Genomic DNA, 26,059 nt, shown 5'->3' with positions numbered 1-26,059 from the left:
GTGACCCGCCCACCTCAGCCTCCCAAAGTGCTGGGATTACAGTTGTAATCTGTGCCCAGTCTAATTTCAAAACCTTTTTAAAACTACTAAGGAAATTTTTAAAATTTTTAAAAAAAATAAAATTAAAGTTAATCATCTCAAAACCTGACTCTGCTTTATCAACTAAGTTTATGTAATAATCTAAATCCTTTATTGTCATTTCAATAATGTTTACAACATCTTCATCAGAAGTAGATTCCATCTTAAGAAAACAATTTCTGTGCTTACATAAAAAGCAATTTATCATTTGCTAAAGTTTTATCATGAGATTGTAGCAATTCAGTTACATCTTCAGACTCTACTTCTACTTCTATTTATCTTGCTATTTTTAACACATCTGCAGTTACTTTCTCCACTAAAGTCTTGAACTTCTTGAAGTCATCCATTTGGGTCGGAATCATCTTCTTCCAAATTCTGACAACATTGATATTTTGACCTCCTCTTGTGCATCATGAATATTCTTAATGGCATCTAGAGTATGAATCCTTTCCAGAAGCTTTTCAATTTACTTTGCCCAAATCCGTTAAAACGCAAGCATGTTTTATTTTATTGCAACTATTTCTTGAAAATACTTTTTTAACCCATTGAATTGTCTTGGTATCTTGTTTGAAAATTAATTGAATATGAATTTGTGAATCTACTTCTATTTTGTTTCACTGATCTACAAGTTTTATTTTCACAAATACCAAACTGTTTTGATTACTGTTGTTTACAATGTCTTGAAATCAGGTAGGATGAGTCCTTCAATTGTGTTCCCTTTAAAAATTGTTTTAGTTATTCATTAAGGTTTATTTTTGCATTTCCATATAAATTTTAGAATTAGTTGGTCAATTTCTATAAAAAGGCCTGCTAAAATTTTGAGTGATATTGCATTGCACTTATAGAAAATTGTGGATAGAACTGCCATCTTAAAGCTATTAAATCCTCTAATTCATGAACATGACATATCTATTCATTTATTAAGGTTCTTTAATTTTTGTCAGTACTGTTTTTGGACTTTTCAGTGCAGTGGTCACGGACATCTTTAAGAAAACAAAAAGACAGGCCATTGACTTGAAGAAACTATTTGAAACATGTAAATTATTCCAAAGTCTTGTGTACAGCATATGCAAAAAGCTCTTACAACTCAATAAAAGAGAAGAAAGGACTCAAGTTAAGAATTAACAAAATATTTTCACAGAATCTTCACAACAAAAAGATAAAAATGACCAATAAGCACATGAAAAGATACTTTACATCAGGAGTCAACAAAATATGGCCCACGAGCCAAATTCAGCCATCCACCTACTTTCATAAAGCTTTATTTAAACACAGCGATGCTTGAGTTGTTTTTTTTTTAATGTGTTACCAGTGTTACCAATGGCTTCTTTCATGCTGCAATGGCAGAACTGAGTAGTTGCCATTGAGACTGAATCACCTGCAAGGTTTAAAATATTTTCTAATCAACCTTTTATAGAAAAAGTTTACTGACTCTTATGTCATTAATAATCAGGGAAGTGCAAGTTAATACAGTAATAAGATATATAGCCACTATATATAGTGGGTGTGTGCATATATATATATATATATATATATATATGCTCCTATATAGCCACTATGTTGGCTACAAATGAAAAGATGACTACTGTACCAGGTGTTGACAAAGATGAAGTATAATTAACTAAGTTAGATCTATTTAAGGACATAGTCTCTTTAGTGTGAAGACTTCTGCATGATCTGATGTTGCCATTATGCGAGGAAGGAGATCCCATGTAGTGACTCCATCTGACGGCCAATTTCTGCCTCTGAGGGAACCCCAGAGCAGTTGCGATGTCACTGTTTCAGTAGCCCTGTTCTCTCCTGGTACCTCCAGCATCCCAATCAGTTCCTCCAGATCCGCCTGAGACGTACCTGACCTCAGCAAGGACAAAATCTCCTTTCATCTGAAGAAATCATTGGCTTAAGAGGAAGACTCAGCCACTTATTTCAGTGTTCTGATAGATGCAGGGGTTGCTGAACAGTTTCAAGCTGTAGGAAATTGTTTGCTGTAAACTCCCTGTAAGGCCACAAGGGGGCAATGCTTCTTCAAAGAAGATTAACATTTGTCCAAATACACATATTCAGCAAGTAGCCAGAGATTATCCTTTTAAAATCTGGTAAATTGTCTCCTGCTCTGTTTCAATTCACATGTCTGTTTCATTCAATGCCTCTACGCATTTATCCATTCATCTACCTAACTAGTATCTGTATTTATTCCACTGTAACAGAGTGGAAAACATTACTTTGGAAGTCAACACTTTTTTGAATTATACATGTGATCCTTCAAGCCCACATTAACTTCTCTAGTATGACTTTACAATATTTTCACCCACATACAGCCCAATATCCAGCCACACTAATCGATGCCTAAAATTCCCTTATCCATTCTTTTTATGGGGAAATCGATCATGGTTTGAGGCCCAGTTCAAGCATCTCCCCATCCGTACTCTTCTTTGACTGGGTCCAGAAGCAGATTTCATCAATCTTTCCTTCATCACGTCATCTAAACACACTAGTGTCTTTGGCAGGTTTCACTGGCCGATACCTGAGTCTCGGGACTAGGTTGACCGAAGACTTGGACTATGTCTCTTTTGTGAATGAGATGAGGCCCAAGTACTGCCGAATTTAGTAGGCACTTAGTATACAGTATCTATGTATTGGAGGTATTCATATATACATTAAAAGAAAAGAAAGCACAACAAAACTTTAAACAACTTTTAAAAAGCACGTTAGGGTGCTGGGAAAGAAAAGGTTTGGATTCCAGATTGAGGAACGTGGAACATCGTCTCCTATTGGACTGGGATGGTGTTTCCTTTGAGTGGATTTGAGGTGACACCAAATACAAATACAAAAAAACCATTTTTGTGTTTCTGAAAAAAATGTGCTTCTCATGTTATTTTAACTTATATGATTTATAATACAGATCATTCCTATTTTAGGGCTGCTTTAGAATTTGTCTTCAATTTCTGCCTGTGTATCCTGCTTGTGTTAACATCAAAAGTTGAATTGATCCTTTGTATTTTCATAGTTGACCCATTTTGAAGTGTGAATAAAATATCGAATGTTTTTTCAAACTCAGGATAAAAGCCACCAAAAATGACTGCATTACTAGATTGTTATAGCTCTATATCTTCTGTATCCTGCAGAATTTCTACCCTCCCTTATCCATTTAAAGATCACAGCTCCTCCAGAACAGATTATTCCAGTATTTCCTAATTTCTTTTTCTAGTTACATTAAAAATATTTAATTTACCTAATCTATTTAGAAAAAATATGGAGGAAAAATAAAATTGACTTATTATATTATATCATTTCTGAGGATCATCTAAAATATGGAATGAACACATCTGAAAAATTATAATAAAATTTAAGTTCTCTGAGGACAAAGGGACCATATATTCTCTATGTTCTGATTCATGACCTTAGCTTGTAATGGGATATTATGTTCGCTGTGTGCCCTCAATACACTTTATTACTATTCACAATAAAAAAGAAGTGCCACTGTACATGTTAATCTTGTGGTTTCACAAGAGTTCCTCTCTTCCACCATTGTAAAATAAGGCCCTTTGTATTGACATATCCAGCCATCTTAAAGGTCTGAGGAAAAGTTGAGGGGGCTTGAGAGACAGAAATTCTAAACTGATACTTATCTGTGTATAGAGAAAGGATTACTGATTCCCAAAGAATATATCTTCAGCAATTCTAAATTTGGACAGAGTGGGGGAAGTGCTTCCTTTCACAGAGATAGGTTTAAGTGAAAGCACTTGTGAAAGGGCAGGGCCTGTTGAAAGAATTCAGTTAAGGGTGAATTTACAGAGTTTCAGCTGGTTGGGAAGACTGTAAGACCACCTGGGCTGTCACTGAGCTCTGGTGCCTGGAGGAATGGACAAGATCTTAGGAGCATCATTTTTAATTCTGTGGCTTCAACTATGCTGTGAGTTATGGAAGAGAAACTCCAGGGTATGTTACTAACTTGGGTGGATGAGAAAATTGGGGTACAGACAAACTCAGGCAAGTAGACACTTTAAGAAGAAAATATTATTTGGGGGGCCTAATGACATTTTGTTCTCTCTCTAAGCAGGGGTGAGTGGCCAACAGAAGGAGAAAAGTGACCGGCAGCAGGTGAAACAAAGTCCTCAATCTTTGATAGTCCAGAAGGGAGGGATTTCAATTATAAACTGTGCTTATGAGAACAGTGCATTTGACTACTTTCCATGGTACCGACAATTCCCTGGGAAAGGCCCTGCATTATTGATAGCCATACGTTCAGTTGTGAGCGAAAAAGAAGAAGGAAGATTCAAAATCTTCTTCAATAAAAGTGCCAAGAACTTCTCATTGCATATCATGGATTCCCAGCCTGGAGACTCAGCCACCTACTTCTGTGCAGCAAGCACACAGTCCTCCCCAGGCACCTGAAACCTGTACCCAAACCTGCAGTTGAGGCTCCAGCCAAACCCCTCAGTGGAAGCTTGCGTGGGCAGAGATGTACACTAGTTCATATGCAAGTGATAAATAAATATATAAACACTAGTGTGGCAGTATGAGAATGGTAATTAAATAAAAGAAACTAAGCTTAATAAATGACCATCTCTAACAAACTTTTTATTATAGTTAAAGTATTTGAAATTGTTATAAGCATCCAACCAGTTGTGGGGCAACTGGGACTTTTATGCCTTGCTGATGGGATGTAAATCAGTATTATGACGTTGGAAAATCATTCGGCAGTTTCTTATAAATTCCTCTTAACATAGGACCAGAAATCCCACTTCTAAGTATTTATCTACAATAAATGAAAATATATCTTCACACGAAGACTTTCGTTTACAACAGTTTTAACCATAATAGCCCCAAGCTGGAAACAATCCAAATGTCCATTAACTGGGGAACAGAAAACTAAGTTGTGGTATATTCCTAATAATGGAATATTGCAGAGCAATAAAATGCAATAAGCTAGTGATATGGGTAACACACGAGGGATCTCAGAAACTTTATGCTTCATTGAGTGAGTGGTTAAATATACCTTGGTACATATCCACATAATGGAATATGATTCATCAATAAAAAGGCATGAACTATTGATGCATGCAACAACTTCGATGAATCTCAAGTGCATTATGTTGAGTGAACAAAAGTCAATCTCAAAAGTGATATAATGTGTGATTTCACTTATATAACACTATCAATATGTAAAAATTACAGGACAGTGGTTGCCAGGAGTTATGGGTGGGGAGTGTGTAATATACAGGGAGTTTGTTTAGGGTGATGGATGGAATAGTCCTATATCCTGATTATAGTTGTGGTTAGGGAAATCTATACGTATGATAAAATGTCATAAAAGTATATATCAAAAAAAGAGTGCATATAAAAATGGGTGAATCAAAATAAGATCTGTAGTTTAATAAATACTATTGTATCAATATCAATTTTCTGATTTTGATACTAGTACATAATGTTAATGGTACGTAATTATGATTATGTAAAATGTTATCATTAGAGAAAGCTAGGTGAAATGTTCAAGAGAACTCTGCATTATTTTTGTAGCTTCTATGTGAGTCTAAAATTATTTCAAAATAAAAAGTAAGGATGTGGAAAAAAGATTTTATTAAACATTTACAAATTTTTGGAATATAAAATTTTGGAATGTGGAATTTTGAAACATGGTTGGAACATAAACTGGGCAACCACTTTGGTGGATTTTCATAAAACTACATGCATTTCTACCACTAACCAGTGACATTACATCTAGGCATTTACCCAAGAAAAATAAAAACATGTCAACACAAAGACTTGTACAAGAATGTTCACAGCAGTTTTATTCATAGTAGCCATAAATTTGCAAAAATGTCCATAAACAAGAGACTACATCAATAAATTGTGTCACACACAATATTGAAATATTGTCACATTTCAATATTCATCAGAAATAAAATGCCCTGAACCACTGATACACGTAACAGTACGAACAAGCCTAAATTATATAGTGTCCAGCAAAATTGCCAAATACAAAACGGGACATACTGTTTGACTCAACTTATGTGAATTTCTAAAGTAAACAAATTAATCCATGGTGAAATAAAGCCAAACAGTGATTACATCTGTGAGTGGGAATTATTTGGGTGGAGCACAATGAATTTTCATAAGGTAAAGGAAAAGAAATGTTCTATTTCATGACAGGGTTGTGGTTTATAAGGCTGTTTGCAATTTTCAAAACTCATCTAACTCCATGCTTATGACTCATTCATTTCACTATATCAATTATACTTCGATTAAAAATAAAGTACAGAAATTAATCAAATAGGAAACAAAAACAAAACAATGAAGGGAAAATCCAATGCTGAATAAATTTGAAGAAATAAAAAAGTTAAATACTTGGTAATGTTGATAATAAGGAAAATAGAAAATAGTTACAGAATACAGTACACTGAATTCTGGCCCCCAAAGATGTCCATGTCATAATCCCCAGAGTCTATGAATATGCTGCTTTACATGGTGTATTCGTTTTCTAGGGCTGCAGTAACAAAGTACCATGGACTGGATGGCTTAGAACAACAGAAATTTACTGTCTCCTGGTTCTAGTGGCCAAAAGTCTAAAATCAAGGTGTTGAAAAGCCATGCTCCCTCTGGGGCACAGGGAAGATTTGTTTCAGACCTCGCTCTGAGTATCTAATAGTAACAAGCATCCCTTACCTTAGAGATGGTCGTGTCTTCCCTGTGTCTCCTCCCATCGTCTTTCCTCTGTGTGTGTCTCTGTCTCTTCATGTGACATTCTTTTCATAAGGGCACGAGTCTTATTGGACTAAGGGCCACACTACTCCAGTAGGATCTCATTTCAACTTAACTAATGACATTGGCAATAACCCTATTTCCCAAAAAGGTCACATTCTAAGCTTCTACAGATTAATACTTCAACATATGAATTTTCTGGGGATACAATTTAACCGAATAACATATAGCAAAAGGAACTTTACATATGTGATTAATTCAAGAACCTTGAAATGAGAAGATTTAGTTTCGGTTATCCAGGCAGACCCAATGTAACCACAAGCATCTCTATAAAAGGGAGGCAGTAGAGTCAGAATGAAAGAAAGCAATGCGATGAGAGAATGAGGACAGCCTTGAAGTTGGAAAAGGCAAAAAAAAAAAAAAAAAAAAGACAGATTATTCCCCATAGCCACCAGAAGGAACTTAAACCTTCTAGTACCTTGATTTTAGCCCAATGAAACTGATTTTGGATTTACGACCTTCAGAATTGCGAAATAATAAATTTGTGTTGTTTTAAGCCACTGAATTTGTGGTAATTTCTTATGGCCACAATAGGAGACTAATAAATACAATAATAAGAGAGATTAAAAAGGAGACATGTCTGGAGATAAAGTAGAAACTAAAAAAAAAAAAAATAGAAAAAGTTAAGTACAATTTAAGCCAATAAATTTTAAAACTTTCAAAAGTAGAAATAATTTGAATAAAAAACATATACTACCAAAAGTAACTCAAGAAGAGATAGAAAAACTAAGTAGATTTATAGGCATATAGCTAATAATCCAGCAATACAAATTTCTGATATCTACATTCAAGGTAGTCAATATGTAAACTAGGAGGCATTTACAAGGATGCTCACTGCAACCCTCTTTAAAAATGAGTATAATCAATAGTGGAATGAAAAAATAGTGGTTTTTTCATACAATGGAAGTATTAGCTATTACAAGCAAATAAGTGGTTCTATATACATTTTTCTTAGATAAATCTTACAAATAAAATGTTGGATGTAAAAGCAGAATGATACATACTGCATAGTACTATTAATAAGAAATCTCAAAATACAAAATAATGCAGTATATTGTTTTGTAATACATACCTGTAACGGATAAATTTTTTTTTTTTTTTTGAGACGGAGCCTCGCTCTGTCGCCCAGGCTGGAGTGCAGTGGCGCGATCTCGGCTCACTGCAAGCTCCGTCTCCCGGATTCACGCCTCCGGAGTAGCTGGGACTACAGGCACCCGCCACCACGCCCGGCTAATTTTTTTTTTTTTTGTACTTTTAGTAGAGACAGGGTTTCACCGTGTTAGCCAGGATGGTCTGAATCTCCTGACCTCGTGATTCGCCCACCTCGGCCTCTCAAAGTGCTGGGATTACAGGCGTGAGCCATCGCGCCGGGCCTGTAAGGGTTAAATTCTAAAAGACATGCGTGGAATCTTCCCAAGAGTGATTACTATCTTTGAAAGAGTAAAAGGAACAAGGACTATTGTTCTAGCTTTATCTGAAATGTTTGAGAAAATCTGAAATGTAGAGAGAGAGAATATTTTTAGAAAACATAGCAAAATTCATTATCTATTTATCTGTTTATTCTCATTGCTGGATACAAAGGTGTCTGCTATATAATTTTCTGTACTTTTTCTCATGATAATTATTTCATAAATTTAAAAAATAACTTTTAAATGGTTTACAACAACCACAGTTTTTACTATCTTCACCAGTCCACAGAATGGAGAATAGCACCTTCATTACCTACGACTTTGTCAGATGTATTTCTGGTAGGCCACATAAATGGCAATAAAAAATCAATTGGAAAAAATCTCTAATTTATGAATAAAAGGACGTTCAACCTGAAATAAACAACCCAAGACTCTTTCCCCTGAACCACAATGCATACTTTTTCAATACATAAAAAGAGGAAGTGGAAAAAAAATCCAATTAGTTACCTCTTAGCAATGGGAGATGTGCCCACAAAATGTCAGCATTTTGTGAATATTAACTCCCCTGGGCTCTCAAAGTTTATTTTACTTGCTTTTCTAGCAGTTTGAAAAATCGAAGAAGAAATTGGAATAGTATTTATGTCTGATTAGAGTGCCTTTCATTGGACTGAAATATTCAAGAATAAAGTAGAATACAGGGCCTAGGTTGGAATTCGTGGTCAGCATGAGAGGAGGGCTGTTGTCAAGTATATGAGAGAGAGGAAGAATTGGGAAGAGCTGGAAGTCTCAACAGTGATTCTGTGGCTTCTTACAGATGTGAGTTTGGGGATTTCTACAAAGAACCAGGAAGAGTCTGAGGACAGTTTGCCGTAGAATAACTCAATTATTCCCATTGGGATTTCTTTATGGGGCAGTCCAACAAAAATACAGCTTTTGGAATTTGGTGCTTTGACATAGACTGCTTTATCAGATGAAGTTCCAGCATAAAGTGGAAAAGAATCTTCATTCTTTCAATGTCCAAAGAGGGAAATATTTTCATTTTGGAAATTTATACTATTAATGGTTTTGAATATTTTTACTGATAAAGCAGCATTTTGTGAGAGGCTTTGTATTTCTGATAACTATTAAAAATTATAGAATTGCACCAAAAAGTACACATGCATTCATGACAACAGCATGGCTAAAGATTTGAATGCAGAGTGCCTATGGATTCTCCCATCCTAGAACTTCTAATAAAAGTAAGCATAGAGTTACAGTAGAAATAATAGGCCTTCGCTGCTACTATTGACACTAGAATACACAACTCGAGAAAATATGGAACTTGGGAGTCTTTTTTTTAAATCTCATTTGTCTGAGTTGATGTTTTGCCATTGTGAAGTTACCAGTTCCCTTGGTTTGATGCGTAAGTAGGAAGGATGGGAGGTGATGACTTCTGGTTTGTCTCCTGTGTCGAAGCCAAGGATTGGTGAGCAACTTCACCTTAGACTCAGGTTGATAGCAAGCGAACAATCAAAACACGAATGAATATTTGCAATCAAAGCCATGATTCATAATAAATTGGTTTCAGATAAGTCCCTCAGATTTATCACAGGTCAGTTTCCTAAACTTGGAAATTTTAAATGATTAATCTCCTTTTAAGAATTCCTTCAATATTGTTTCATGCATGTCCTTTACCAGATATAATCCTTTGTCATTTGTTAATTAAATTATAAGAAAGGCCAAAACAATGTTTAGGATAGAACCAATTTCCCAACTGAGGGGTTATCACAGCACATTAACACTTAACCCACCCAGAAACCGCATTTCAGAGGCAGCTTCTATACAGAACTGAGGGGTACTGCACCTGTACTGTCAGGGTACAGAGCAGGGCTATTTCAACAGGAGGGAAATCCTGCCATCATACTGGTTCCCAGTCTACTGTGGATATTAATGGTCTCCATCTACTGAAGTGCAAATAATTGCAAACCAGAGCATGGCTACCTGTCAGCACTCAGAGGTGAAATGGACAGAGGAGTAGATGTCTCAAACAATGAGAAACTCTTCCCTGCACCGTTCAGTGATATGCTATTTTGACCTTTATAAAAGAACTGGAAATGTTTTAGAGACTTTGTCTGCACTTTCTTACTTAGCTATCTCTTGGTCCCTTTATATTAATGCATCCATTAAGACAGTGAAAGTAGGGGCTGGGTTCACACATAAAATCCCAGGACTTCGGGAAGCCAAGATAAGATCACTTGAGGCCAGGAGTTTGAGACCAGTCTGGGCAATGCAGAGAGACTCCATCTCTACAAAATAAAATAAAAAATTAGCCAGTCCTGGTAGCTCACAACTAGAATCCTAGCCATTTGAGAGGCTGAAGTGACAAGATTACTTGAGCCTAGGAGTTCCAGGCTGCAATGAGTTATGATCCTGCCACTGCACTTCAGTCTGGGTGACAGAGAGAGATCCCAACTCTAAAATAAAAATTTTCCAATTTAAAATTTTAAAAAAGACAGTGAAATCACATGGAAGATTAACATCTAAATTCCATACAATCACATAACAGCCTATAAAACATTCACCAACAGCCACCAACTTCTGTGGTATTGACATGCACAAAGTTCTTGCAACCTTCAGATAACATGTTCTGTGAGAGTATATTATAGCATTGTATCACAGAGAGATCTTGTATGCTTATCATGACAAATAATATCTTATGCTTATCATTAACATTTTAAAAAATGCCCAGCCACAGAATGTAACAAGTGAGACTGAGTACTTTGGATCAGTGGGATAGAAAATGTGACATCAGGACAATTCTAGGACACATGATCTAAGCAATACAATTCTACTTGTGAAGGCAACAGGACTGAGTATCCTGATTCTCCTCAGTCTAGTAAATAAAACTTAGTGTCAGATTTTGAAATGATTACATTTTATTCCTATTATAAGTTCATAAAAACATAAACGACTGAGCAGCTTCTGAAAGTCAAGAAGGACTTATTTTTATCATTTGATTTTGAAGTAGCTTTACTTATTACAGAACTTAACTAGGGCCCTAGAACTCAGTGAGGAGGAAGAAACAGATGCAATAATTGTTTAGAATAGGACTGCCTTTCACAGAGAAAGTCAAATATCTGAGTATTTTTCTTTTAAATTTAATTAGTTTCTGATGGCAAAAAGTAAATATATGCTGAATGAATAATATCAATGTATGTCAACTGGTTCAACTGCAGTTCCCCTCAGCTACAACCCTCAATACAAATTGCTTTTCTTATATCTGTTTTCTAGGTTCTCTGTATCCTAATGACTAGGGAAAGACAACTAGACAAAGTGAAGATTCAGGGTGAACCAGACATTTTTCCTCATTTGTGCATAGCCGTGTAGTCTATGAACGTGAGACTCAATTTCCTGTTTGGGGAGATAGCATCAGAACTCAGGAACTACGTATACACACCACAGGGCCCTTGTGGGTACTGAACTTTGAGCTTCAGGCAGCACAACTCACATTTGTGCAGAGAGCTACATGCCACATGCTGTTCTCCAGCTTGCTGTGCATATTTGTGGCCTTCAGCTACTCTGGTATGGATGGCTCCAAATGTGGGTAAAAATGTTAAGGATGGAAGGATTACAAACAGACATGTGGTGTTTCTCATGGATTTGAGGAGGAAAGGAGAAATTGGAAAAAAGTGAGCATACTATGATTTTAGTTTGGTTTGTCTCTGGGTCCTAAATTAGTTTAGTTCTTATGATATTTTATTCACTATATCAAAGGATCAGCTCTGTTTTCTGATTTTTTCCCCACAGGATCCAGTATGGCCCAAAAGGTTACTCAAGCCCAGTCATCAGTATCCATGCCAGTGGGGAAAGCAGTCACCCTTAACTGCCAGTATGAAACAAGTTGGTGGTTATATTATATTTTTTGGTACAAGCAACTTCCCAACAAAGAGATGATTTTCCTTATTCGCCAGTATTCTTCTGAACAGAATGCAAAAAATGGTCGCTATTCTGTCAACTTCGAGAAAGCAGCTAGCTCCATCACCTTAACCATTTCAGCCTTACAGCTAGGAGACTCAGCAACATACTTCTGTGCTCTCAGGGGAACTCACAGTGTTTGAAGTGATAGTAAAAGCAAAACAAAAACCCTAGGGCTAGAAAAGAGAACCCTCTACTCCGCATCCTTTGTTACAGGAGCCAATTTGAAATGCACACCTGCAGATCTCAGGCAAGAGAGGGTAGTGACTGTGGTCTGTGGATTTAATCTGTGGTCTGGATCAGATGATTTAATTCTAAGTAAAACCTCCTTCTATCTCATTTGGAGCAGGTGTTCAGAGCAACTTTCTTCTAATACTTAAATTTTTACTTAAAATAGATCATACGGAAAATGTGTGAAGTTGTCTAAAGTTGGAAAGATTTCCACATAATAACTTAAAGTGGCAGTTTCACTTAACGATGCTCATAGCAGAAATATGGGTCTAGTTATCTTGAATCATAATAAAAATCATTTCCTTAGCCCTTTCCTCTTAGGCTTTATGTCAATTGGGGTACAATCAGGGAAGCAGAACCATCATGAAAGATGTAGAATAAGATTAATTATAAGGATTAGACCTCATGCAATTGCTGGAGCTGGTGATTCTCAGAAGTTACTTAGTTGTTTATGTTTTTATGAGATTATAACAGGAATAAAATGTAATATTTTCAAAATCTGACATTGAGTTTTATTTACTAGGCTGAAGAGGATCAGGATATTCATTCCTATTGCCTTCACAAGTAGAATAGTACTTCTTAGATCATGTGTCCTATAATTGTCCTGATATAACATTTCTATCCCATTGATCCAAAGTATTCAGTCTCACTTGTTAAATTCTGTGGCTGGGCATGTTTTTTATTTGTAAAATAAAGTTGTGATAAGCATGCCAGATTTCTATGTGATACAATGCCATAATCTGCTCTTACTCTTATGCAAAGCTATTGTCTTTGCATCTAGTATTGAGCCTGAATTTACTCTAGGTCAGCTAGACTCACATTTGGGAAGGAGAGTTGAATGTGGACAAGAGCATGTAAAAACTGATTTGTAAAGACGTTTTGGAACCTATGGTGACAGGTGGAACCCACGAGGACAAACTAAAACTTGTCTATCTCTTACCTCCTTCAATCTGATAGTGTTGGTGACCTTCAGAAGAAATGGTGTTATTTGCTATCTTGCTCCCTGGGTACTTGGCCCAAGAAAAAGAGAAGCTGAAAGAGAAGACCTGGGGGCAGTGGGGGAGTTGTGAATCAACAATAAAATGAGTTAGCAGATCAGTAGCAACATGTGTGAGTTGCCACTGTTCCTGGAGACGGGCACCTGTCTTGCACAATTTTTTTCAACTTAATAGAGAATAATATAGGGAAGGATTTTCTTAGAAATATATTTCCAGGTAGTTGTGATGAGACAGTACGAAGTTACCACAATACCCCTACCTTGTAAACTTGACATCCGTATGCACCTCTTTTAATAACACTTAGCTTTCAAATAAAGACAATTTTAAAAGGCATGTTTCCTGCCAATATGATGCCACTATTCTTCACTCAACCACAAATACCCTAACCCTCTACCTCAAAGAGAATACAAAGTTTATTTATTCATCTTTGGGTAATGGTCTTTCCTCTTCTAGCTGAGTCACACTCTCCAATTGATACCCTGTAGTTTAGCTTCTGAGATTTAACAAGATATGTGATTAACTTATTAACATATCTTCACTATTATGTATAGGCAAATGGGAGGACAGTAAAAAATGGTTAACATGTATTTTAATATTTTCATATCACAATGAAAAGGAAATGTTTATAACAGTATAGTCTTTTTATCCACAAATGGTCTCATGGTTGTAGCTGATTTCCATAACTACCTCTTCCATTACCCATTTCATAATGTTTGTTTTCAGCAAGCACCTCAACTCACTGGTACACTTGACTTTCTATAAAACAAGCTCCTTCATCAGGAGCAATGCTATACAGAATGCCATAAAGTTGAATAAGGAATTCTCTAAGTCCACCACTGTGGTTTTGCCCGAAGCACTGCAGATGTGGAAGGAAAGTCCATATTTGGAATGTCTAAGTGGAATAAAACAAAGCAAAACTTGCCAGCAGCCAGAGAAAGTTGATATATCATGTTCTGGGAAATGTCTTTAAGAATGCTTGCTGAATTCTCATCAAAATCGACAGAAGCTAAAGAGGAAAAAGTATTTTTAAAGTACTTATAAAACAAACCAAAAAAAACCTCTCTAGCTAGCTTTCCATGAACATAAAAGTCTAATTTTTAAACCCTTTGTCAAAAATCATTGTTAAGAAGGTGGAAAGTCAGTGCACAGATTGGGAAATTATATTTACATTGACATATTTCTGAAAAAGATTCAAATGCAGAATACATAAAAAACTTGTACAAGTCAATAAGCAATGATAAAACAACACAAATGGCCAAAACTTGAAAAGACACTTCAGAAATATGATATCTAATAGTAACAAGCATACATAAAAAAGCACTTAATATAATTACTCATTAGGAAAATGAAGATGAAACCCACTGAGTGATCCTCCTGTGCCCCTCCAGCACCCCAATTGTATTAATGTAGCCGGGAGGAAATGACCACGAGAGGATAATGAAAGATAGTGACTACTCCCAGGGGAAGAGATGGCCAAGTAGGTTTTCTAGAAACTTCTGTTAAGTTTAGCCTAAAGCTGCCTCCTGACTTATTTTAAGCTCAGGGCAACGGTTTCTCCATACACAGTGCCCTGTAACCTAACAGGATGTGTAAACAGGCTACAGTCTACTCTCTACAAATCCCTAAGTTTTGGCCATAGGTGGCCAACTGTTCGAATCACGTTCAAATAAGGCAAATGCCAAGCTTTAACCAATCCATCTGTTTCTGTACCTCACTTCCTTTTTCTATAAGTCACTTTACCTTTTCTGTCCATAAATATTCTTTGACCATGTGGCAGTGCCAGAGTCTCTCTGAATCTGTTCTGGTCTGGTGGGGGGCTGCCTGAATCTCTAATCATTCTTTGCTCAATTAAACTCTGTAAAATTTAATTAGTCTAAAGTTTTTCTTTTAACACTCCCATCATTGAACCATGTTCAATGGAAGAAGAAAAAGCAGTAACAGGCTCTAGACTGGAACACTGAAGGAAAAGCAGATTTTACTAGGAAAGAAGAAAGTTGATATTCATTGGCCATACTATATGTCAGGCACTATTTATACATTTCAAATTCATTACCTAATTTAAGCATCATACACCCTATGAGATAGGTTTTAGTGTTCCAGTTTTTCATATTTGAGAAATGAGACACAACTTTCCCTAACTTTGAAAAGCATCTCTAACTAAAGTCAAGCAGGGTGTAACATCTTAAAGGGCTCCTAAAAAGCAAAGTTTGGACTATGGAGAAGCAAACAGCCCCAAAGCATCAGCATTGGCTTTCTCAGTGAGGATGACAAGATGCCAAACCTGGGCACAAATTGCCTCAGGATCAACAGATGGAAGAAATCATCGACCAAGCATTTAAGAGTGCTGAATGTATCAGTGAGTCTCTTCTACAGTAGTGTGCTGTAAAGCACAAGACAGTAGAGGGAAAGATGAGATATTATTCCTTAAACACTCCAAGCGGGCTTCCATATCAAGGCCTTTGCCCACTATGCCTGCAATGCTATACCCCCACCAGGCTTCATGGTGTACCTCTGAACTCCTCTACGTCTTTATGTAAAAGTCACCACCTTGTGAAGCCTTTATCAAAATCTTTCTATTATATTTTCCTTCTTTGAGAATCAGGCTCTAGCATATTCCACGTGTTGAGAACTAAAGCACCAAGTTCTGAAGCACTGCCACCTGGTGTTCCCACTAAACTGTTGGTGAGGTTTACACTGGCCTCCCTGCTGCCCTCCAGTGTTCATGGGGTAAGCTGTGGTGAAGCCTAGTTGCAACAGGAGCTAACATTTCTGAACCAATGTCAGTAACCTTCCCATTGTAGTGATCATGTGAGACAGGATTCAGCAGGACTGGCTGTGATTTTTTTTTACTTCATTTTAAAAATCTTTTTCCCTGAATATGTGAGGGTGATTGATTTCAAAGTGGCAAATATAATATATGGGCTGGTTTGGGGCTAATAGAATACCTTGGAAACAAAGATTGGCATTATTGCACAAGGTGGGAAGATTTTCTCTATGAAGTGAGAGTTTGTCTACTGCTCTGTCCCTTACTGTAGTATAGAAATATCCTAAGAAGTGAGAACAAGAGTCAATGATGGATAAAAATAAGCCATTGTAGGGAACACTGTATAACATACTCTCCATGTTATCATATGGCTCCCAACCTCCCAATACAGCATCATAATGCGACTGATTTCCTGCTAACAGTAAGAAACGTGCTAGAACATGGATATTTATTATAGTACATAAAATACGCTATGCAAATTGCAAAATGCCCCTCAGAAAAATACTGAATTTTATCTTGTAGATAGACTGCACTGCAATTTCAGATGGTGCCTCCCAACCCCCCAGTGTTTTCTATATTGAATGCATCTGGTTGAGTGCCTAAGATACAGAAGTTATTGAACTAGATGATTATTCAGTTGGTGTAAAAGTAATTTCTTTTTTTTCCATTACTTATAATGTAATGGCATAACCATTACATAGGCTTGGATTGGATTTCTGGACCTACCACTCATTGGTTGAATTATCTTAAGCAAATTACTTAATAACTTTAATGCTTCAATTTCCTTATCCCTACAATGTGGATATTGATAGTACCTACTACAAAGGGTTATTTTGAGAAATAAATAAAATGACAAATGCCAATGCTTAGCCCAGTACCAACAAAAAGCTACTGGTTACTTATAGAAAAGGAAATTGAATATGAGAGAGATTAAATGTCTTGCCTAGCATCACAAAGTGTCAGAGTTGAGCCTTCCCTCCATACTTTATTTAGAGCAGATACCTTTTCTCAACCCAAGAATAGCTCTCCAACTCATTGCAGTGTTATATTGTCTTTATAGAGCTTAACACTGTATAGAATTATCTTATTTTATAAAAACTCATTTATTTAATTTCTTCTCACTGCACTCTAGCCCCTTTTCTATCTCTTCACTACCATGTTCTCCATGTCTGGAACAATGCCTAGCACACAGGAGACACAGTCAATATATGTTTGTTGAATGAATGCACAAAAGGTAAAATTATGTCCAGAGTCCGTGCAAAGCAAATATTAGATACAAGTTTAAGCTGGATTTATCTTTGTGTTATTTATCCAGAATCATCAAGATTTCTATCCCATAACTTTCTTAATGTAATATTTAAATATGTAAGTGCTAAATAGTTGAATACTAGCTTTGGTTTATCTACATTGGTTGATTTTTACACTTTGGGGGAATTAATAAATAATCTTACTAAAAATTTTATCTATAAATCCCTTACTAGGGAGATGAGGTGGAAAAAATTTTGAGGCATTTTTCTCTGTAGTGCATGCATCTTATCTTTTATGTTGCAAAAGTTTTTCAGAGGACTCACGTATATGTATATATTTTTATGTTTTAAAAAATTCTGTGCACACACACACACTCTTTGCAAAAGAGTAGATATACAGGCCTACTATTTGCTCAAAACAGAGAAAGCAAATTGACCTTGTTTCCCTTTACTATCAGGGTGAGTGCATTTAGAATCCTCCCTTGATATATTAGGCTGTTAAGAATGATAAAGATTGATATTACTAGTTGAGCTGTCCTGCGGCCAAAGTGGGGAGGAAGGAAACTAGGATCATGCACTCTTCCAGAAAGAGAATCTCATTGTTTACTTTCCCTGTAAGGCTGTATTTAGTTGCCAACAGGCTTGGCCTTTACTTCAGATCAAATGTGTGGCTATACCTTGTAGGAGTCTGTCTTACCATTATAGATAGAGGAATTCTCGCTGCTGTTAGAGGTATGTCCTTCTTGGTCTGGACACTGCTCCTCCAACTTGTGGGTGAATTTATCAGTGGATCAGTATTCTCCCCAGAAATGAGCTCCACAGCATGTAGGATTTCTGAGTGATTGTGACCATGCCTTCACTTTCCTAAGATGAAGTTATCTGAATGCTGTGATCTGGAGAAGAAACTACCTTGATTAGAATGTCTTGTTTGTCTACAGCAAAGACTTGGAACCAACCCAAATGTCCATCAGTGAGAGAATGAATTAAGAAAATGTGGCACATATACACCATGGAATACTATGCAGCCATAAAAAAGGATGAGTTTACGTCCTCGGCAGGGACATGAATGAAACTTGAAACCATCATTCTCAGCAAACTATCACAAGACCAGAAAAACCAAACACTGCATGTTCTCACTCACAAGTGGGAGTTGAACAATGAGAACACATGGACACAGGGAGGGGAACATCGCACACTGGGGTCTGTTGGGGGGTGGGAGACTAGGGGAGGGATAACATTAGGAGAAATACCTAATGTAAGTGACAGGTTGACGGATGCAGCAAACCACCAGGGCATGTGTATACCTATGTAACAAAACTGCACATTCTGCACATGTACCCCAGAACTTAAAGTATAATTAAAAAAAAAAAAAAAAGAAGAATGGCTTTTTTGTCTAGCAGCCATCCCTAACTCTAGTCCTCATGCTTCTGAACTAGGAGTCATTATTGAGGCTTCCAGGATTTCCTTTACTACCCATACCTTTATCTCCTTTCCTGAGAAGGAAAGCTAGAAGTTAACCATTGAGATACTTTCTAATCCTGTTCTAATTTTTTAGAATATAATTTAAATACATGTGGAAAGTGCTGTCCCCTGATATTAGTACAAACACCATGCTGTTTCCTTTGCTTATTTCAGTTGTTCACTGGAAAGGTTTTAAAGGCACTTCATACACAAAATACCTAGAGGTTGAATTTATATTCTGAAAACATTAATTAATGCTCTCTTATACTATTCAATTTCCCTTGGATGTGTCTTATTTCTCCAATTATATTTTGGGCTCACAGCGAACAGGGAATGTTGCTTTGTAATTTTTTTTCTTTCTTTTCCTCTCCCCTAGATGAGGCTATAGCTTTGTAATTTTTAATTCCTCAGAGCTCCTAGGAAAATTCAAAGCACAAAAATTACTGTTTAAAAAATACATGTATATTGAATCAAACTAACATTATATCTGGACTGTGACAGAAGCAAGACAGCATAATTCTTATTTACTTTTAAACAAGTTTATTGGAGTATGTTTACATTCCATAAATTCATCCATTTTGAATGCATGGTTCAATGATTTTTAATTTAATAACTGATTTATGAAACTATTACCATAATCTATTTGTAAATACTTTTCAACACTCTGGAAAGATCCCTCATGCCAAACTATAGTTAATCTCTAACCCAACCCTGGCGCCAGGCAACCAGCTTATGTCTTTATAGATAATGTTCCTTTTCTGAACATTTCATATAAATGGAATCAGTCAGTATGTAATCTTTTGTGTCTGGCTTCTTTTTCTTAAAACAGTATTTTTGAGACTCATCTGTGTGGTAGCATATGTTAGATGTTTTATTTTATTTATTTCATTTTTGCTTATTTTAGTTTATTTATTCTTGATTTATTTTTGTTGTCCAATATCATTCTTATCTTGTATGAATATGCTGCATTTTGCTTATTCGTTCACCAGCTGATGGACATTTGGGTTGTTCTCATATTTTAGCCATTATAAAGAATATCCACAAATTAGACTTCCATTATTTTTAGAACATATCTAACATGTAAAACATTCATGGTGCATCACAAATGTAGGTGGCATATCAGATTCCAAATATTATAAAGTCTAGAGCTAGACAGATATATGTCCTAATTCTTAGTATGCCACTTAGGTAATTGACCTTGAGTGAATTATTCAATCTCCTTGAGTGAATTATTTAATCTCCTTGAGCTTTGGGTTATTTTTTGTTTGTAAATTGGAAACAGTAATGACTTTCTTATTAAATAATGTACATAAAGAAAAAAGTCGTTTAGAATAATTGAGGGGGATTCAAAAGTTGTTTTTTAATGTTTGAAGATTCAAAGAAAAGTGCTTTTCCTGCCACAAATTGCCATCCCACTTGTAACTCCCTCTAAATTTGAATAATAGCAGTCCACAGTTAGGCAGCGCACTTCTGAAAGGTTGTCAATTATCTTTGTGTTCCAGACTCATGGGGGATTTCCTCAAAGTTTATGAAGTTGGCCTGAAGAAAGCAGTTACTTCGACCCCACTTTGTGAACCACAGGAAACTGAAAATAGGGCAGAGTGTTTCAAGGACATTTGTAGGAGCTGGTCTCTGATTGGCTAGGCAACCAGATGCAGAATCCTGTTTTCTGAAGCTGAATACTTTTACAGATTTTGACTGCAAAACGTTTTTCTGCTGAGGGTACGTGAGCAGGAAACATGGAGAAGAATCCTTTGGCAGCCCCATTACTAATCCTCTGGCTTCATCTTGACTGTAAGTCCAGGGGTTCCAGAGAGATTCTTAGTCTGGGGTGATGATGAGGAAAGACGAGGATGCAGTCAGACACTCTAGGTTTTATTTGGGGGATGTGTGAAGAAAATGCAAACTCTGTAGAGAGACCAATTTCTATGTCTGACTCTTTTTTATAAAACAGGCGTGAGCAGCATACTGAACGTGGAACAAAGTCCCCAGTCACTGAATGTTCAGGAGGGAGATAGCACCAACTTCACCTGCAGCTTCCCTTCCAGCAATTTTTATGCCTTACACTGGTACAGATGGGAAACTGCAAAAATCCCCAAGGCCTTGTTTGTAATGACTTTAAATGGGGATGAAAAGAAGAAAGGACGAATAAGTGTCACTCTTAATACCAAGGAGGGTTACAGCTATTTGTACATCAAAGGATCCCAGCCTGAAGACTCAGCCACATACCTCTGTGCCTTTGCACAGTGCTGTTCAGGCACCTGCAGCCCATACGCAAACCTGTGTCTGGTGTTGCACTATTACCAGCATTGACAAAGAACCATGAGTAGGATGGAAAAGACAAATCCATCGAATTACAGTTTTTGTTTTCAAGAGGATTATGCTAACATGGAAAAATAAGCACGCTAGTGATCATAGCTAACCACCACGAGAGCTAATTAAGTAAACATGTTCCTTATGACAGACAGATGTCAGAGTGCTAATGAAGCATAACACATGACCTGGTAACTGGGCTGTTACTAAACAATACTAACCCCAGCTCCCAACAACACATTAACCACATCATGGAGTAAGATCCATTGCCTGCTCTTTTGGCATGATTCTGAAAGAACCCAATAGTTACTCAAATCTATCTAAAACAATCTGGGTAAATAACAGTAATATTTATCCCCTCATTGTTGCTATGTCCTGAAAACGAATTCTTCTATTATATTTTATCACAGCACAAATGGAGAATGTCGGCATGCCCCTTCCTCACACACCTGGCATGGAAATATGCATGTTTAATACCAGAACAGGTGATGCTGCCTCCTTTAATCCATTGGGGATTTTGGTTTTGCTTTAGTTCAACTTTCCCCCTACATGAACATTTGCATTTTTATTTCTTCTCAACTGTGGCTACTTTCATTTTTAAATATCACTCATAATATTATAAAGGAGCACTGATGAAGGACTTTCACTATTAACGTGTTCTATCCCCCAGCTTGTACCACGATTGTGATATTGGAAGACTAACTGAACTCTATTATCGAAGTCTCTTCATTTGTAACTTCCAGGTGTATTAAGCAGGCTGAGTGTTCGGTGCTCTGCTCCTTTTGCAGATTTCCAAACAACCCACCAGTTTAAGGTCCCATTGGTACTCTAGAGGCATATAATTCCAAGGTTTCTTGGGGATGAAGTAACTTATTAAGATGAAGTAACTTATTTCTGGGTTTCCTCATCTAAAAACTAGAATTTCAACTTTCTCTAAACATCTACATTAATAATTATTTATCCAGCTCCTGTCCGGTTTCCTAAATTATGCTGCTATTGCAATTTCTCTCTCTTTTGTGGATTTATGTTTTTTAAAAATCTCATTATTGTTATTATCACATATTTAGGAAAAAAGCCAATACATTTTAAGAATAGTAATGGAGTATATACAAATCTTTCAGACTGGACCCTTTTAGATATATATACATAGAGAGAGAAATATTTTTTTCAAAATTTATTCACAAGGTGGTAATGAATCTATTTGACTATCAGATTGGAAGTGGCTAAATTTGTAATACTATTTGAACATATATGGAATCGGACGGGTATAGCACAGGACTGAGTGCAGAGAAGCTATGGTTCATTGTACACTACTGTTGGTGGAGAAGAACTACACAAAAGAAGACTGATCAATGTTCCAGCTGGTAGTCAAATTCCCAAACCAGCTCTCCATTATTATTGGCATAAAGATCAATGGAAGAATTTCTAATATTTCCAGCAATGATCCTGAGACTTGAACCAACTCTAAATTGATAGAATCAAAAGGCTTGGGTAAAATAAAAGATGAACGTCTGACTCATTTGTGTGTGCCTGCAACACAATGCCTCACAGTCTCCTGCATGTCAAAGCACACATAGAAATTAATTACATTCATACCACACTTCAGTGTGGAATGACGCTGCTTGAAATCAGCCTATGACTCCAACTTCCTTGAGAACTCTGCCTGCCTTAAGCCATGATGAGATAGAGATCTTCCCACACACACGATCAAGAAAAATGTAAATCTGTAGTGCACGGTCCTTACAAAAATATCCCTATCTTTATGAAAGCTGTATGTAACCAAATAAATATGGACCAAAGTTTTCAGTCTCTTTGGATTCTAAAACTGATCTGCAACTGAAAATAATGTGTTAAATTCTGATTATTTATAGACACAGACAGGCATGTTCTTGTAAATTTTGTTAGTTTAGCCTCGTGGAATGAGAAGAGTGAGTGAAATATAAAAATCATGTTAAATGAGAGACACAGATCTCTGTTGATTGCAGGGCCCCGACCTGAGCAATCAGCCACGTGCTCCTGTGCTGTGGTAGCACAGAGCTCTTGTTAGCTCTGATCATTGCCACCAGGTCTTCTGTGCCAGTGCAGAAGCACAAGGATGGCTTTTGAAAAGAAGTCTGGTGAAACCGGCAGATGCTTCAGGTCAAGCTATTAGAGACTAGCAGAGATCAGACAGAGGAAGCGTACATTTTTATTGTTGATTTCTCACAAGTTCTCAAAAAGACTATTTTTCATTGGACTCCAGAGCTTTTGTGGCTTGCTGAATAACCAAGTATTCTACAACTCACTTAAGCAAGTTCCATTTTACTATCTCATGATACTTCTGCTCCTTGTGACGTTGACTGCAGCTAGGGTCCTCTGGGGACTTACCTGACTAGAACCCCTGGAGCTCACTGCCATACCTGGAGCTTTGGTGGGAATGTGGAAGGCTGGGTTCATCTCTCATCCCGACTATTCTCAGGGCTTTCATTAGACATGGCCTCTGCATGTGGTCTCTCCTCAAGATCTCTCTAGGGTCCAACTTACCTGGTGGCTCAGGGCTTCCAATATTACAAAAGTGGAAGGTGCCAGGCATTTTTAATGTTTAGGCCAGAACTGCCACAATATTATTTCTACTGCATTCTCATGCACACATAAGAACCATGAATGTGACGTTACTGGAAAAGGGGCCTCTGTAAATATAATTAAAACTGAGTCATGGAGCCAGCCCAGACTCGACATAGCAGGGAACTACACAAGGGCATGAATATCAGAAGCAGGATTTTGGGGGCATCTTTGGATACTAACTCCCACAAGAGCTAACTAAGTAAACATATTCCTATGCCAGATAGGTATCAGAGAGCTAATGAAGCATAACACATGACCTTGATAATCCAGTAGTTATCAAGGTCATATCAATTTGAACTTCCAAATACTGCTCATATCTGTTTCTTTATTTCTCTATTACTTACTGCTTTCCTAATTCAGGCATTCAGCATCTCTCACTTGGATGATTGCAATGACTTCCTAATTGTCTTCCTGCCTCTAGTCTCAACTCTTTGAATCTAACTTCTACATGGCAACTAGAGTCATTATAAAATGTATCTAATAAGATCATTTCCTGCCTCCCTGTGGGTAATGAGGAACCATTAGAAGTTGCAAAGTTGAAACTCTATACTAAAACATACAAGGCTGGCCAGGCATGGTGGCTCATATCTGTAATCCCAGCACTTTGTGAGGCCGAGGCAGGCGGATCACCTGAGGTCAGGAGATTGAGACCATCCTGACCAACATGGTGAAATCCTGTCTCTACTAAAAGTACAAAAATTAGCCAGGTGTGGTGGCATGCTCCTGTAATCCCAGCTACTGCAGAGGCTGAGACAAGAGAATTGCTTGAACCCAGGAGGTGGAGCTTGCAGTGAGTTGAGATCGTGCCATTGCACTTCAGCCTGGGTGACAGAGCAAGACTCTGTCTCAAAAAGAAAAAAAAAATACAAAGCCATCTACAGAATCCCATTTACCTTCTATTTTAATCTTCTATCCTTCTCTCATATATGTAATATATTTTTACATAATATGTATTTCATATATATTATATATGCATATTTAAATTCTAACCCTTTATGTGAATATTAAGGGCTTTCCTAAATCTGTCCTCTTTTCCCAGAATATATTTTTCCCATTGTAATATGCACACAGGTCTACTCGCCTTTTATGGCCCAATTCAGGCAGCATTTTTAATTTTTTATCTGAGAATTCATAGAATAACACTTGTAACATATTATTATAAATATTTTTAAATCTGATCCTCTCTTACAATTGTTTTGACAAAAATATTTACCACTGAGAGCTATCAGATGTTTATATTCAATGGAAACGTTTCCTACAAGGAAATGCAGAGATTCCGTCTAAAAGTGCAGAGATTTCTTTTACTCCTTGAACCAGTGCACGGCCACCTTCCCTTCTCTTCCTTTAGTAAATTTCCACTTCCAACCATAAGACCTAGAGAGAGGCTACAAGAGAGGCCTTGCTGCTAGTTGGGAAAGGGCAAGCTTGACCTGGGCGAGATTCCTCTGCCTCGGTTTATACCTCCTACGTAAACTGCACCAGTGCTGCCCTGGATGAAGAGAAGAGGATTTCTAAAGCCCACATAGGTGCTCCTTCCACACTCCTTGCTCTTCTTGAATGGGGAAGGAGTCCTTATTGCCTTAAAATTGTTCACTTTGTCTTCATTTTGAGATCCAAATCCAGTATTCATAAGGAAGAAAAAAGCATCCCAGTGGCACGCATTTCAAAAATTTATCTTAATTCACGAGATTTGTCATTTTTCAGCACATCCTAAAACTGCTTCTTGGTCTGTTTCCATTTCATGCAGTAATTCAGATTTTGATTCACTTTTTACCCTACACAAAATGTTGAGATTTCCGCCATTAATACATTTACATGGCAACACTTTAAAGACATTAGATTTCTTGCAGTGGGTTGAATGATGACTGAAGATACGTCCATGTCCTAATCCCTAGAAATAGTGAATGTGGGCTTATTTGAAAAAGAGTCTTTGCAAATGTAGTTAAGAATATTAAGATAAGATCACCCTGGATTATTCAGGTAGACCCTAAATCCAATGACAACTGTTCTTTTAAGAAACACACAGATGAGGCCGGGCATGCTGGTTCATGCCTGTAATCACAGCACTTTGGGAGGCCGAGGTGGGCGCATCACCTGAGGTCAGGAGTTCGAGACTAGCCTGGCCAACATGGTGACACTCTGTCTTTACTGAAAATACAAAAATTAGCCAGGCATGGTGATGCGCACCTGTAATCACAGCTACTCAGGAGGCTGAGGCAGGAGAATTGCTTGAAACCG

General features: G+C 37.0%; 2 gene segments (V, D, J or C); both read left to right on the top strand.

The window, feature by feature from the left end:
• The window catches only part of LOC105503813, a 908,479-nt gene that overhangs the window by 447,807 nt on the left and 434,613 nt on the right, over nucleotides 1–26,059 (top strand).
• Nucleotides 1–26,059, top strand: part of LOC105503812 — a 594,664-nt gene that overhangs the window by 169,414 nt on the left and 399,191 nt on the right.

The sequence above is a fragment of the Colobus angolensis genome, unplaced genomic scaffold (genome assembly GCF_000951035.1).
Source record: "Colobus angolensis palliatus isolate OR3802 unplaced genomic scaffold, Cang.pa_1.0 Scaffold88, whole genome shotgun sequence".
Taxonomy (NCBI): domain Eukaryota; kingdom Metazoa; phylum Chordata; class Mammalia; order Primates; family Cercopithecidae; genus Colobus; species Colobus angolensis.
Note: the sequence above shows the minus strand (reverse complement) of the source record. Positions and strands in the feature narration are given on the sequence as shown.